Below are 15,095 nucleotides of genomic sequence, written 5' to 3'. Positions count from 1 at the left end.
ACCTTCAAACTTTTCCCATACTCTTTTGACTTTAATTATTTTGTGAAACTTTTTATTTGAAAGGTACAATCATAAGATTTCAATCTGACATTTAGAGAGGCCTCAGTGTGTTTCTGAAGTAGAAAGGAGTCTGGGCTAGTCCCATTTTGGAAATATATGAGAGATCAAGAGGTTCTAATCCTCTTGCAAATACTACTGAAAAAAAAAAAAACCTACTTTTCCAACTTTTCTTTGAACAATGAGTGACCTCTAAAAAAAGATTCAGATGTCAGAAAAATCCCAAACAATTCACAGTGTCTTGGGATTTAAAATAACAACAAATATAACCAACTTCCTTACAACTGGGAATGAAAAATAGCCATTAAATCATTCCTTCTGGTATTTTTATTTTGTTGACTCTTGAGATCTGGCTCAAGCTTCTCCAAAAAGCATTGAGACTATATTTGGAGAACTTTGAGTTCATAAGTATACTTTTACTCAGGCACCATTAAGATTACAAAAAATTCTTAAGCATTTAAAATAGATCAGTACCCTTCTCTGCATTTAAAAACAAGACCATAAAAGATTTTGACTATTTTACTTAATTAATAATCAACATTATTTTACATTTTAAACATCTTGATGATCACATATTACTTCAACTATACTTTCTTAAAGAAAAGAAATTTAGGAAAAGGCAATGTTTAAAGATGATGAAATTCCTATATTATGGTTCTACGAAGTATAAATTGTTTGATTAATAATATATATCAAAAACATAAGAGTAAATAGAAAAGACTAAAGTTTGTTTTGTATCTGAGAAATGATTAAATTCCAACTTATCTAAATTTTAGTAAATTCTGAGTGTATATTATAAATCAAACCTATTTAAACCTTTTCAAAAACTATATCAGCCTGAAAATTTAGCAAGAAAAAAATCTCTTCTGAGATTTCTGCTATTTCCTGCTTCTTGTCAGGCTGAAAATGCTATGAGGACTGTCTTTCTCCTGGTATTTCAACACATTGGCTTCTGGTCCCAGATGGAACCAAGAAATGCAGAGGAGTGTGAAAAGTAAAAATAATTTCAGTAGTGTTAACCTTTCAAAACCTTAACAGAGATTCACTTTGGGTTAGTGGGAAAAATGAGTTAAAATTTAGGGGCTTTACTTCCCCCACCTCCACCTCTCTTCAAAGCATCTAGCACATCTTAATTACTTTTCTTTTGTTAAATTACCTTTTAAAATTTTTTATTAAATTAATTTAAAAATTAAGATCAAACAGGTTTGACTCTCCATTTTTTTTAAAGCTAATGATATTCCCATGTCAATGAAAGCTTCTAAATATAGTTGGCTTTATCACATTTTGATAATCACTTTAAATAATATCTGATAAAGCTCAAAAATTTTATCTATGTTCTGCTTAATTTCTCCTACCGACATTGAAAAAGTGGAATGTATGATTATGTAAGCCTATAAAGCTTAAAATTGGTGATGAGACTTAATGGGCCATAGAGTTTAAGAAGAACATCCAGTATGAGTTGACACAGAGAAATACTAAGTCAGATCTTTATTAAAGCCAAAAGGAAATGAAAATGGAGTTCAGGATGCTTCAATATTTTGATATAGTTATATCATTGATATATCTCCACCAGTGAGCTCTACTCTATATCCTCTAATATGTCTTCCCTAGGTTTTGCACAAGTACACCAAAAAGTCTGATTGGACATTCTGTATAATTTCTTCTGGTCCCTTTAATATTGCACAGATTTAAGCAAAAGATTTGATTTGGTCAGAAAGATAGCTATATTGTATCTGCTTAATAATAACTATCAATTGTTAATTTCTTGTTATATGACATCAGTCGACCTCTTTTCTGTCTTCATACAAGTCTGATTTTTAAAAATTATTTCTTGCATATAAGTCATTATTGGTAATATGTCACAATTGGTTTATCCCCACTACACATCTTTTCACTATTCTTTGGGTCACCTGCAGTTAGTAATGTTCCCTTGATTGTTTTGATGACTTTTTTTGGCAGGGAGATGAAGAGTGAGTTAACTTTCTTCCTCATCTTCAATCCAGAGCCAAGCACATTTTTCATCTGAAGTCCTCATCCAATCAAACACATACATACATTTTTCATGTGTGTTTTCTTGATTGTCTTTCTGTCTCTGTCTCTTTGTCTCTCTGTAACTATGCATCTATATCACACAGAGAGGGAGGAAAATCAATTTTTCTCAAAATAATTTTTCATATAATTTAGGTAAAATAAGTTTTAAAATTGTTTCTATTTTCTCATATTTAGTTGGATAATAGTATCAATTTTATTACTCTGCTTTAGTAATAGAGTCAAGGTTTATCAATAATATTTTGGAGTGATAATATGTAGTGATATCTTGAAATTATGAACTATATGTGAAATTGTGACAAAGCCAATTTTACTTTTGGCATTCTTTCCTTTTCTTCCTTTTCTTCTGTCAGTTGGTGAGCTGCCCTTCTATCTCACAAGCCTGGTGCTCTCCTGAGATCTTCTGGCTGTTCAGATTTCCCCAATGTGGCCCCATCCTACCCATTTCACCAGCCCTCTTCCTGGGAAACATTCCACACTTCAGCTGTCTCCTGTCCATTGATTTTCCATTAAAATTGACCATTTCTGATTTGTTAACTGACTAGATTTCTAATCTTTGATAACTGTTAATGACACAATGTATTACTTGTTGCATGGAGAATTTATATTTTAAAAGACTCCCTGATGCAACCCCCAAAAATGCATCATTATGGAAGGCCTATCATTCATACGATGGAGATAAAAATATATTCAGCCTATTGTGAGAATTAATCTTCATAGTATTTTTTTCCTAAACTAAAAGAAAGACAATATAGCATAATGGATAGAAGACTTTAAATCCTCCCTCTAAAACTTAATAACTGTATAACAGTGGACAAGTCAACTAATTTATTTAAGCCTTTTTTTCTTCATCTATAAAATGAGGGGATTGTATTATATGGGCTTGACAGCACAGAACCAAGATTGTAGAATAAAAGCAGGGACTTGCCTGAGTTCTCCCAAATTCTCTTCCATACTACTTTTAAACAGAGCCTCATAAACAGAGCAGCAGAATCCACAAAAGGTTGAGGTGAAACAATTTTCTAGCCTAAGAAACTTGAGAGGTTAGCAAGAAAGGTCTGTCTCCTTGGAGTGCTGTCCACTATAGATTGTGCCCAAGCAAGCCAACAGCAGGAATCAGTGGCTTCCATAACTTTTAAGCTACATATGGTAAGGGGATTGGACAATTTGTCAGCAGGACATTATAGGGGATACTTTGCTGGCACTGGGTGCAAGACTCTATTGTGTTATCTAGTAACAATCTTACATAAGGGAGGAGAAATAGCATAATAGAGTATGTGGCCATAGGGGAACAGAATCCTGGTCACAGTTTCAGGGTGGAAAAAAGTGTTTATGGTAGCTTAGACTAGGAGACTAGTGACCATATGTCTTTGTAGTATGATCTATAAGATTATACTACAGAAGAACTGAAAAGTTACAGATACCTAAAACTAGTTTTCAAAACAGCAGCATGAAAAACCTAAAGTTTGGGACAATGCCCCTGCATTCCAGGAGCAATACCCAACTTTAATATAATGTTAAAAGCCAAGAAATAGACTGGGAAAATGAGGAAATGACAAAACAAACAAACAAGCAAACAAAAATCTCAGATTACAAAGTCAAAGCAGCTACATCCAAAGTCTCAAAGAAAAATGTGAATTAGTCTCAGGCCCAAAGAGAATTCTTAGAAGATCTCAAAAAGGATTTTTAAAAATCAAATAAGAGAAGTAAAGAAAAATTGGAAAAAGAAATAAGAATAATGTAAAAATTTCATTAAAAAATAGCTTGGTAAAGAAGATCCACTGAAGAGGAGAACTTTCTAAAAAAAAGCAAATTGATCAAATAAAAAGAAAGTACAAAATTAACTAAAGAACTCTTTAAAAAACAAAATTGGCCAAATGGAAAATGATATTTACAAAAATTTATTGGAGAAAAGAACTTCTTAAAAAATAGAATTGATTAAATGGAAAAGAAGGTACAAATATCACTGAACAAAATAATTCCTTAAAAAAAAAAAAACTAGAATTGGGCAAGTGAAAGCTAATGACTCTGTGAGACATTAAGAAACAATAGAATAAAATCAAAATAATTTTAAAAATAAGGGAAAAGAGTGAAGCATCTCAATGGAAAAACAACTGTCTTGAAAAATAGATTCAGGAGAGCTGATTTAAGAATTATATGGCCTGAAAACCATGATTAAAAAAAAGAGCCAAGACATTATTTTCAAGAAGTTATCAAAAAAGCTACTTTGATATTTTAGAGCCAGAAGACTAAATAGAAATTGAAAGATTCCATCAATCATCTCTTGAAAACAATCTCAAAATGAAAAGTCCCAGGATAGTATAGTCAAATTCCAGAATGCCCACGTCAAGGAGAAAATATTGCAGCAGCCAGGAAGAAACAATTAAAATATTGTGGAGCCCACAAGGAACCATAAGATTTAGCAGCTTCTACATTAAAACATTGGAGAGCTTGGAATATGATATTCTGTAGGGCAAATGATCTAGGTTTACAATCAAGAATCACCATCCAGGAAAACTTAGTATAATCCTTCAGGTAAACATATTAATATTTAATGAAATAGAGAAACTCTTAATAACATGGAAGCCACTGTCCACATGTCTTATGGGTTGGAAGAGAGAAAAGGTTTCTGCCCAGATAGAGAAGGTTTATGAAAAAACCAAAAAAACAACAACAAAAACACACAATTCATTGTCACTGGAATGTGCCCACAGCTTGAGAGCTTCCTTTGAGCATGCCTTTATATGATATCCTAATCTATTCCTGGCCTTTCATTAATCTAAGTTAGCGTCGATTTATAGATAGAAGCAACCATATAAACCATTTTGTTATTTTTTTTTCTGGTGAGAAAACAGATTCATAAAGGAGGTGACTTTTTTTTTCTAAATAATACAATTGGGTTCTATGATTTCAAATTCAGTGCTCTTTCTACTATAGCACATTGTTCATTGAAAATCGGAGCTGCTTCCCATGAATCTATCTACCACAAAACTGTCTCTTCTATGAAACTGGTATATTTCATTGAATCCTACTTGCCTAGTGACTTCTGGATAATAAAATTACCACCCCTTTTTCCCCTCAGTACAGAAAAACATGATTTGATACCATGTACAGAGGTCTTTTTTTTCCCCCATAGAACCAACAAGAAAAATTTAAAAATATAAAGAATATCTACTGTATCATTGAATTTTTGAAACTTCTCCTTGAACTAGGTCAAATCCTAATGATATAGAAAGTCTTTTTAGTACAAAGAAGTTCTAGGAAAGCCAAAGGTCCGTTTAACTATTTCATTCCTCTGTCTTTATGGCTACTCCTCATATGAATGGGCAAACAGTTATGAGAAATATAACCAGTTTCAAATTGATGATCTACTCACAGCATTGATTAGGAAAGTCAATAGTTGAAGGATTGGGAACTAAAGTATCTAATCATTAGTTTAAAGATTCAGAAATCAGCTCCTTCTTGCAGTATGAGAACATGGATTTAAAGGATTTAAAGCCCAGGCAGGAGCTTCTGAAGTTGGTTCTTTTCTGTTTAATTTTCTGTCATTGTTGGGAAACTCAAAATGCTTTCATCTCAACTAACAGAGAGAATGTCATCAAAGGAAGACCTTCACCAGGAGGACCTGCCATCAATATCCCCTTAGTTCCCATGTCTTGTTATTATTACTTTCCACCGTTGTTCCCTTATAGCTTGATAGGAAGTGACCGTGATAAAGAGGTAGCAATGCACTATATTCCCTATCTTTTTATTTTAAAATATTTTCTTATGAAGAATTCTTATAAAAAAAGTCAATCATTGAAGCAATGAAGAATGAATTATCTTCTCCTTTAAGCTAGGATCGCATGATTTAAGTGATTAGATAAGTATTAAGTAGGAGAAATACTTTGACTTTCATTTCCATTACTTCTAGGATGTAACAATGAACTCACTGTTTTAAGAATGTGAATAAAAAAAGAAATAATTTTAAACACAACATTTTCTAAAGAACCCAGTTTTAAAAACTCTTGACTATAAAAGGCAAATAAGGTAATTCTGCTGTTACTTTTATAAATATTAATTGAATTTCATTTGTAGAAATTATTGCTATTTATCTACAATAACTTTTTGTTAGGGAAAAATGATTTATAATGATTTGAAAACATTAATAGAAAAGAAAAAGAAACAACATAAGTGAGTGTTTTTTTATTTATACAATGTGGGTTTAATTATTTTGTGAAAAACACTATCTGAAAGAAATATATTTGTGAAAATGACCAAAACACATCATAATAATGTACATATAAATATTACTTTAAAATAATTTTGTTTATATTCATAGTAAATTGCATGGAATCAAGGCTCCAAAACATAAAATCAATCTATAAAATAACACCATGGGATTCCATATTCTCTTTCAATGATGTCAAGACTCAGTGAATAAGAAAAAAAAAGATGATGTATCTAACGGTCAGTATTACAAATTCTACCTCATATTGGAAAATCAATCTGTGTTCTTTCTGCTTCTTATCATCAGTAATAAACATGCTACATGGTTGACAAAAGCATTAATGGTACATGAGGATGAATATCATATAGCTCAGCTCTTCCAAAGAGGATTTATTGACTCTGCCATGCTAAAAAGAATAAAAAACAGGTTGTTAGGTAACTTAGATGATGGGACTTAAAGGCACATAGAGTACAAAACTATTGAGTAAGAATGTGCCACTTTTAATGAGTTACAGTCATTCTTCACAAAGTCTACTTTCTGAAGAGTTGGTAATTGGTGCTATGTATAATTCACCAAGGAAGGAACTAAGCACTTGTTCCTGCTATGATAAAGTGGATATTTTTGTAGTTGGTGAAATACAAGGTGTTCTAGAGTCTTAGTGCAATTTTAAGTTACTAAAACTTTAAACTGCACTAAGATTTTTGGAATACCGTGTGTTTAAGAGCTTAATTTTTATCTTATATCAGAGAGTGTTCACATTTCAAAAACATTGATAAATGTTGTTATCTTAAAAATAAAGCCTGACATTCCATTTATAATTCTTAATTGTTTTCATTTGCTAACCTTGCATAACTGTGCATCTGGGAGTTAATATAAACAATGGATTAATAGTAATAGCAATAATAATTATGTGGTTATATAGTGCTTTAAATTTGGTGGCACACCTTATAAAACTTATCTCATTTAAACTGCAGAAAAACTTTGGGAGTTAGGTGCTATTATTACCACTATTTTACAGATGAAGAAATTGAGTCAGACAGTAGTTAAATGGCTTGCTCAAGGTCACACAGTGTCTGAGACCCAGTTTGAGCTTAGTTCTTCCTGATTCTAGTTCCAGCTCTCTCTACTGTATAACCTACCTATAGAGATGAAATTTTATTATGTGCTGTTCTCCTAAGCTGAATGATCTCTTTCTAACCAGCAAGGGATCAAAGAACCTTTCTTTATAAAAGAAGTCTAGACCCTTAATCTATAAGGGCAACAAGTACTTCCCCACTCTGATATTGTCTTCAGGGAAAAGATAGAAACAGAAGTAAAATTCTAGCCTTATATTTTGGATTGGCTTATCATGCCATTGAAGGCTTGATTACAAGTTGGGTAAGGAAGAAGAAAGACAGAAAGAGGGAGTTTGACTTTGTTCTTTAAAGCTGAACAAGTATGAGTCTGATATTCTGCATGGATTTTCCTGATTTTGGATTCTCCATGTTATGTGTTAATCAATGGGAAAATTCTATTAACTTGGCTGTGCTTAGTACTGCCCAAACTTTGGGGGACAGAAAATATCTAAAAATTTCAATGATGGTTTTTTGTGTAACAAAGTAAGTAACTTTGTTCAAATATCTTTGAATTCCTTCCTGTTCTCTTAGGTATGTTTGATCAGATCTGAGCCACAGGACTCTGACTACAGATGATCTACCTGGCCATCCTGGTAGCTTTAAGTTTCACCATGTGTACGGAGCATTTAATTTAGATAATTGTTTCCTTATCATTTTCCCATATCCTATCTTGGAAGTCCCCTTTCTAATTTCTACTACCCATCCATATGTTTCCTCAAAGGCTTTTATCAAATACCCACAGTATAAATGCAGAACAATGAATGCAGAATCAAGAGAAGCAGTATAAACATTAATACACATAAACAAAAGTGAAAGAATATATAAACATTTTTAATATATAACTGTATATATAACTGTAAATAGTTATCCAATGAATAGCAACTGAGAGAGTTAGGAAAGCTGAAAGGTGAAGGTAGCATGGAAATTATTTCCATCAAAGTCACAAAAAGTCTGGTAATCTGGTAAAGGTTTGTGGAGAAAATGTAAATAACAATTTAAAGAAGAAGCATATTTTGGCTTAGATGAAGATGAGATTAATAACTTTTGTGATGAGTTAGAAATGGAAGAGAATGAATTGTAGGCAGTTTAAAAAGAGTAACTTTGGAGAGTTGTGTGTGATATGTACATCAAATCATGTACTGAATTGATAGCTTAGCTGATTGAATACCATTTCCACTTCTAAAATTCTCTGATTCTGTCAAATCAACATATTTTGAAAGTCAAAAGTAATAATAACATGGCAAATATTCCATGGAGTATCAAGGCAAATACAGCATTACATTTTTAAAAATGCAATTTTCATTCATGTTTTATTGAGTGTCAAAGACAAAGACCTCATCTTTAAGTAGCCAGCCTACTGGAGATGAAAATCTACCACTGGAAAGAGTATTCCCATGGATGAGATTATAGATTCATTGAAAAATATGTTAAGGGAGCAAACATGTTAAGGGAGCAAAACCATTTTGACAAGATTTTTCTTACTCCCAAAGTCTAGGCTCTTAAAGCTTTCTATCTGATTGAATAGCTGCTAGATTGATTTCTAGGTATGTACATCAAATGCATATGGCAGTTTTTTGCAAAAGTGATTCAATGGCTATATCAACACAGCACTTACATTTCATACTCAAAATCACCAGGGTTTTCTACAACCTCACAACTAAGATGGAGTCCCTAGAGATAAGAGTTATTGAATCAAATATTTTCCTCCCAGGATATAGAAAGTTCATTTTCTCAAATATTTTTCTTTTGATATAGAACCATCATTTTCTATGACATTATCATAAAAAATTTACATTTGTACAATCTAGATTTATTCACTTTTCAATATAACTTGAATCTTAATAAGCATTTCTACTTAGGTGCAAGAGAATTTACACATTTTAGCCACTAGATGGAACAAGTATGCTTTTTCACTGCTCAGGTTGACTTTTTAAAGTGGACACTATGGCCAGTATTCATTTTACTATTTTTTGATATTTCCTGTCATGTTGGATCTTTGAGAATTCCAGAAATATCCACTTTTGTTTTTATTATTTATTAATAATAGTGACTTTACAAATAATACTTATTTGTGAACTTTTATAGAGGCAGCATAGTACAATAAGAAGGTTATTGAACTTGGAATCATAAGACTTGAGTTTGAATCCTAGCTTGGGCACCTGCTGCCTCTATAACATTGGGCACACCTCATAGTCTCTACTCACTTCATTTTTCTCCTTTGTAAAATGAGGGAGTTGGATTACATATACTCTAAGATTCCTCCCTATGACTAGATGATGTCTGAGCTTGCTTCCAGCTCTAGTTCCATGATCCTGTCATTCAGGATATACCTACCCATAGTAATGTTCTAAAGTATCATACAGTCTAACCTCAATAGTCAGACCACTTTATTCCTTTCTCTGACAGCACTAAATTTTCCTGACAAGAAGAAAGTCAACTTATCATCTTAAGAGCAGCAAGTAGGTTTCCTTAATAGAGTCCATGTTCCCTGTTAGGAAGATTCTTCCCAACTTTGTCTCGAAGTTCTCATCATCACCATAACACTGGGTACTATTACTTAAAATGTGTGGACTTTCAGGTGGAGCTAAATGAGACATGGGAAATAGATAATTTCTTTCCTCTTTTACCATTAGTACTAAAATAGCTGTTTCCTTAATTAAAATGCCCACTACTAATTATGTAGGGGAATTGACTTTTCAGATTTTAAATTCCAGACTTAACTCTATTGAAAGATACTAAATCCAACCAGAAGTTATAACTACTTCTGAAAGGCAAATATTTTTATCTATTCAGTCATGAGTCTCCCTCAGACACTCCCTAATCGAGTCCAATATTTCAGACCTTGTCATTGATGTCTATAAATTCTGACAGAGGTATTTTTGTTCAATATCACCGTGTTGAAATTTTTGATTCAGAAACCTTTCATACTTTTTGGTCTTTTCAACATGTAATGAATAGAGTGTTAGATATGTAGTCAGGAAGATCAAAATCCAAACCCCATCTCAGACGCTTCCCGGTGTGTTATCCTGTCCAAATCACTTAACCTCTCTAGCTTTAATTTCAAATGGGAACAGGAAGTTGGATTCTACATTCCTTCCAATTCTAGATCCCTGCCCTTGTCATTTAATCCTGAGGGTGCTGCTGACCACTTGCCTGATCCTGTTCAATATTAAGGACCCCGAAGTAACAATTCCACTTCAGCAGTAGTGTATTTCATTCAGCTACAGAGGTTGCTTGGGGACATGATTTCATCTTTTGGAAGCTGACTACTCTGTCCCTTTTTTTGTGGAAGGCAATGCTCATCTCATTAGTCTACGGGTCTGATTTATGTTGATTTATTAAATTAAGTTCTTGGCCTGATCACCACTCATGAAAACTCTTCCCTATTCCCAGAGAAACTGTGTTCTCTCCTCTTCATGCTCAGTTTCAATAAAGTAACACTAACATAGCATAATGAAGTTGATCCCACAAATGTAGTTTAATGTAAGCAATTCTTTATTCATAACCATAGAAACAAAAAAATAAAAATGAGTATGTTAAAATAACTACTATACTAACCACATGCCCACAATTTTCAGGTACAAGGATTTTTAATCAATCTTTAAGTAAGCTCTGGACTTTTTATTTCTGGGAATGTGGTACTGATTTCAAACAGAACTTCCCATAAATTGCTCCTTTAAGATGCTAGCAAATGTCCTCGATGTGACTCTGCTCATGGACTTCCATAGAATCAATTTCCACTAGGTTGAAGGACTTGAGACCCCAGAAACTTGGTCCTCCTCCAACCATTTTTCCTTTCTGACCATTCTGCCTCTATCTAGAACCACTTTTCCTGTCCTCTGATCACTTACTAATACTTCCGAATTCTTGTCTCACATGTATAAGCTTTCATTCATTCTTTGCTGTATAGTAGAGCAGCAGAGTGGGCTCAAGGGAAGTTGCTATCAATGTTTGTTATTCATCATTCTCATCCTTGTGATGTCCCTCCTCCCTGTCTCCCTATACCACTTCACTCTTAAGCTCATTTCCTCCCATTTTATCCCATCCCCTTCTTTTTCCCCTCTCTTTTCTCATTAATCATGTAGCATTTATAAAACACTTACTGTTTTATACTCCTCACCATACCTAATCATTATTAGTCACAACAAGTCAGGATTGAGGGATCAAAAAGAAGATATTAGATTACTTCATCTAAATATGGCTAAAATCATAAAAGCAAGGTTCTATTTCCCTACTCCCGGCACTTCTTTCCTGCTTGAAAGTTCTGAGGAAGTAGGATGTTGCTTAATATCACAAGAAGATCTGCTTTTCAGACATATTTGAGCAGGGCTCTGTGAAACTTTTCTTTCCCTCTTCTTTTATAGAAAAAAAAAATATTTCCAAGCACTGAATTTATTTGAGATATTGCCCTGCAGGAGATGACAAAAACAGCTTCTTCATAAGAAAAATAGCTGTATAATATCAAAACCATAGATTAATAGTATAATATTTTAAAGCAAATATTAATGCATCTATTTTTTCAGCCATGTAGATTTATTCCCAAGACATCTTTCATGAAAACATCCAAATTAGTGACTCCATTTAGATACAACATGAGTGATTATGGCAAGACATTTACTCTCATCTGTATCTTAATTTGTCCATTTCTAAAATAATCATAAATATTCTCACTCAGCTACTCAAATGGATATTGGGTATATTAATGAAATAAGATGTTTATAAAAGTACTTTGAGTTCTTAGTAAATGCTGTTGCATATAGAATCATTGGTAAAACAATATTAGGTGCCTAAATAAGGAACAAGATTTTCAAAGTAGAAAACAATTATCTTATGAGTAGTACAATACAAGCATCTTCAAAAAGTCAGAAACTCTCTGCCAACACACACACACACACTCACACACTCACATACATACACTCTACAGAAAATCCCACAACTACTTCTGAATTAAATTTTTAAAAAGTTTTTTACTTTTTGTTTGCTTTAAGAGAACTTAATTGATAAGTAACCTACATGACATCTTGTATTAAGTTATAAAAAGCCATATATGATTAAGGCAATTCAAAGTAGTACCTTAGAATAAACATAAACAAAAATTATGGTAAACAAAGATATTGTAAAAAGCAAAATTATCATAAAATAAAACTAAATTTGGGCAATTGGGGTTAAATGACATGGCCAGGGCCATAAAATTAGTAAGTGTTAACTGCCTGAGGCCAGATCTGAAGTCTGGTCCTCCTTACTTAGACTGGTGCCCTGGCTGCTGTGCCATGTAGCTATCCCTGAAGTAGCTAGTTTTTGAGCTTTAATTTTTAATAGTCACAAAATAAAACAAAAACTAAACTAAAGCAGTGTTTTCAGATCTGGGAACGATAGATCTAGAATTATGAGCCAAATAAATATCTTGATTCTTTTTGTGTATAGTTATACTGTGACTGATGAGGATAAACTCAAGTCATTTTCAACTCAGCAAAAGAAGTTTGAATTTCTTGGATTAACTTGACCTGTAGGTTAAGAGCAAACTTCTCATAAATACTACAAATAAATCTTAATTATTTGAACTAGAATGTTCATCATCCTTGAAACTTAAACTATCTATTTTTATCTCAAGTAATGACGGGTTGTAGTGATATTATGAAAGCAAAGATACACATTTTCTATAAATGTGTTTTTTCTTTGATATTTTGTGAAATTATATTCTATGATAAATTGCTTGAGGCAAGAAAGGTTTAATATGGATCTAAATAATTAAGCTAATTGTGTAAAAATATATTTGCAGAATTCACAGAATGTGTTAATATATTTCATATCATGTTTACTCCTTTTACATTAGTAAAAGTTTGCTTCATGAAACATATTCCAAAATACTAAAAAGGCCTCAAAATATTTTCTTAAATTACTTAAAAAATCCACTTAGAAGATGAACCCCTCAGATTTGCCCTTAACCAACATGGATAGCCGAAGAATCAGAGAAAGAATAACAAAAATGACCTAGAAAAATTTTGTCTTGACTTTTCATTTGATTATAAAGAAGGAACCATTAAATTAACATTATTTATCATACTTAATCATTTTACCTTATTAATAAACAGAAAGCCAAAATAATTATAACAACTAGGGCTAAATTATTTAGCACTTTAAGATTTTCATAGCACTTCACATATATTTAGTCATTTGATACAAAAAAAAAAAAAAAAAACCAAACAAACTTGTACATATTTCTTTCTTTGTACATATATCCTCAGAGCCCACCATAATGTCTGGCTTAAACAAATACTTGTTGATTAATTAAATAATATTTAATTAGATTTCTAAATTAAATGCTTCAAAAGATTTGGTTTTCTTTGAGTAGATGCCTTATTGGAAGAGAACTTAATTGATAAGTAACTTAAATGGCATCTAGTATTAAGTTATAAAGAGCCATATATGATTAAGATAGTTCAAAGTAGTACCTTGGAATAAACATAACCAAATCATTATGGTAAACAAAGATATTGGAAAAAGCAAAATTATGAAGTAAAATTAAATGTCTGGTTATAATATTTTAAAAGCTGCAAAGAGTAGATTATTTAAACAACCTTAAGTGCATGCTAGACTAAAAATATTATGCAAAATCATGAAAACTACCTCCAAAAAAGATAATTTCTTGAGGATTTCTGTATCCTTGGGAAATTATCAGATTATCCCTTATGATGTGAGAATTGGGGTAAAGAGAGAAATAAGATTCAAGGAAGCGAACAAGGAACCTATGAAGAGGAAGAAATAGATAAAGGGAAATTAGTAGTGCATTGGCAGGGGTTCTCAAATTACAGCCTTCGAGCCATATGTGGCCAGCTGATGACGTTTATGTGGCCTGCTGGTTATGGCAAATGGGCTGAGGGGCAGAGACGAGTGTGAGGTTTTGTTTTTACTATAGTCCGGCCCTCCAATAGTCTGAGGGACAGTGAACTGGCCCCCTATTTAAAAAGTTTGTGGATCACTGGTAGAGTATGGAGACATTCCAGTGGAGTTTTGCAGCAGAAAAAAAATGTGATATAGAAAATGATTTGAGAAAAAAAGATGAGGCATATATATATACAAATTTAGGGATCAATTAAGTTGACTTAGAAACTAGGAAGACCTGGTTTGGTTCAAGTTTCCAATATATTAATAAAATCACAGGTCCACTTCCTATCCCATATAAAATCCATGATAAATTAGGAATTCACCAGGAGATTCCATAAATAGAAGGGAGAATGAGAAGCTTCTTTCTCAGGATGCTCTGCTTTACCCTTCTTGGCAGTTAGATGGCAGCTAGTTGGAACAGTGAACTAAACCTGGAGTCAGGAAGACTCATCTTTCTAAATTCAAATATAAACTCCAGCACTTGTTAGCTGTGTGACCCTGGGCATATGAGTTGGAGAAGGAAATAAGTGGATAGATCTTCAGGCAGGAAGCCTTGAATTCAAGTCTCATCTCAAACTTTAAATGGCTGGGTGATCCAGGCAAATAACTCAACTTCTTAGGTTTCCTCATCCATTAAGTGAAATTAATAATAGCAGAGTTGTGAAGATTTTAAAAAGAGACAATATTTTTAAAGGGCTTTGAGTGCTATGTAAATTTTAGCTATTGTTGTTTGTCCTTTGTTCTTGAACAGGACCATAACATCAGGAAGGTGATGCCTT

This window comes from Sminthopsis crassicaudata, chromosome 5, assembly GCF_048593235.1.
Source record: "Sminthopsis crassicaudata isolate SCR6 chromosome 5, ASM4859323v1, whole genome shotgun sequence".
NCBI lineage: Eukaryota > Metazoa > Chordata > Mammalia > Dasyuromorphia > Dasyuridae > Sminthopsis > Sminthopsis crassicaudata.
Note: the sequence above shows the minus strand (reverse complement) of the source record.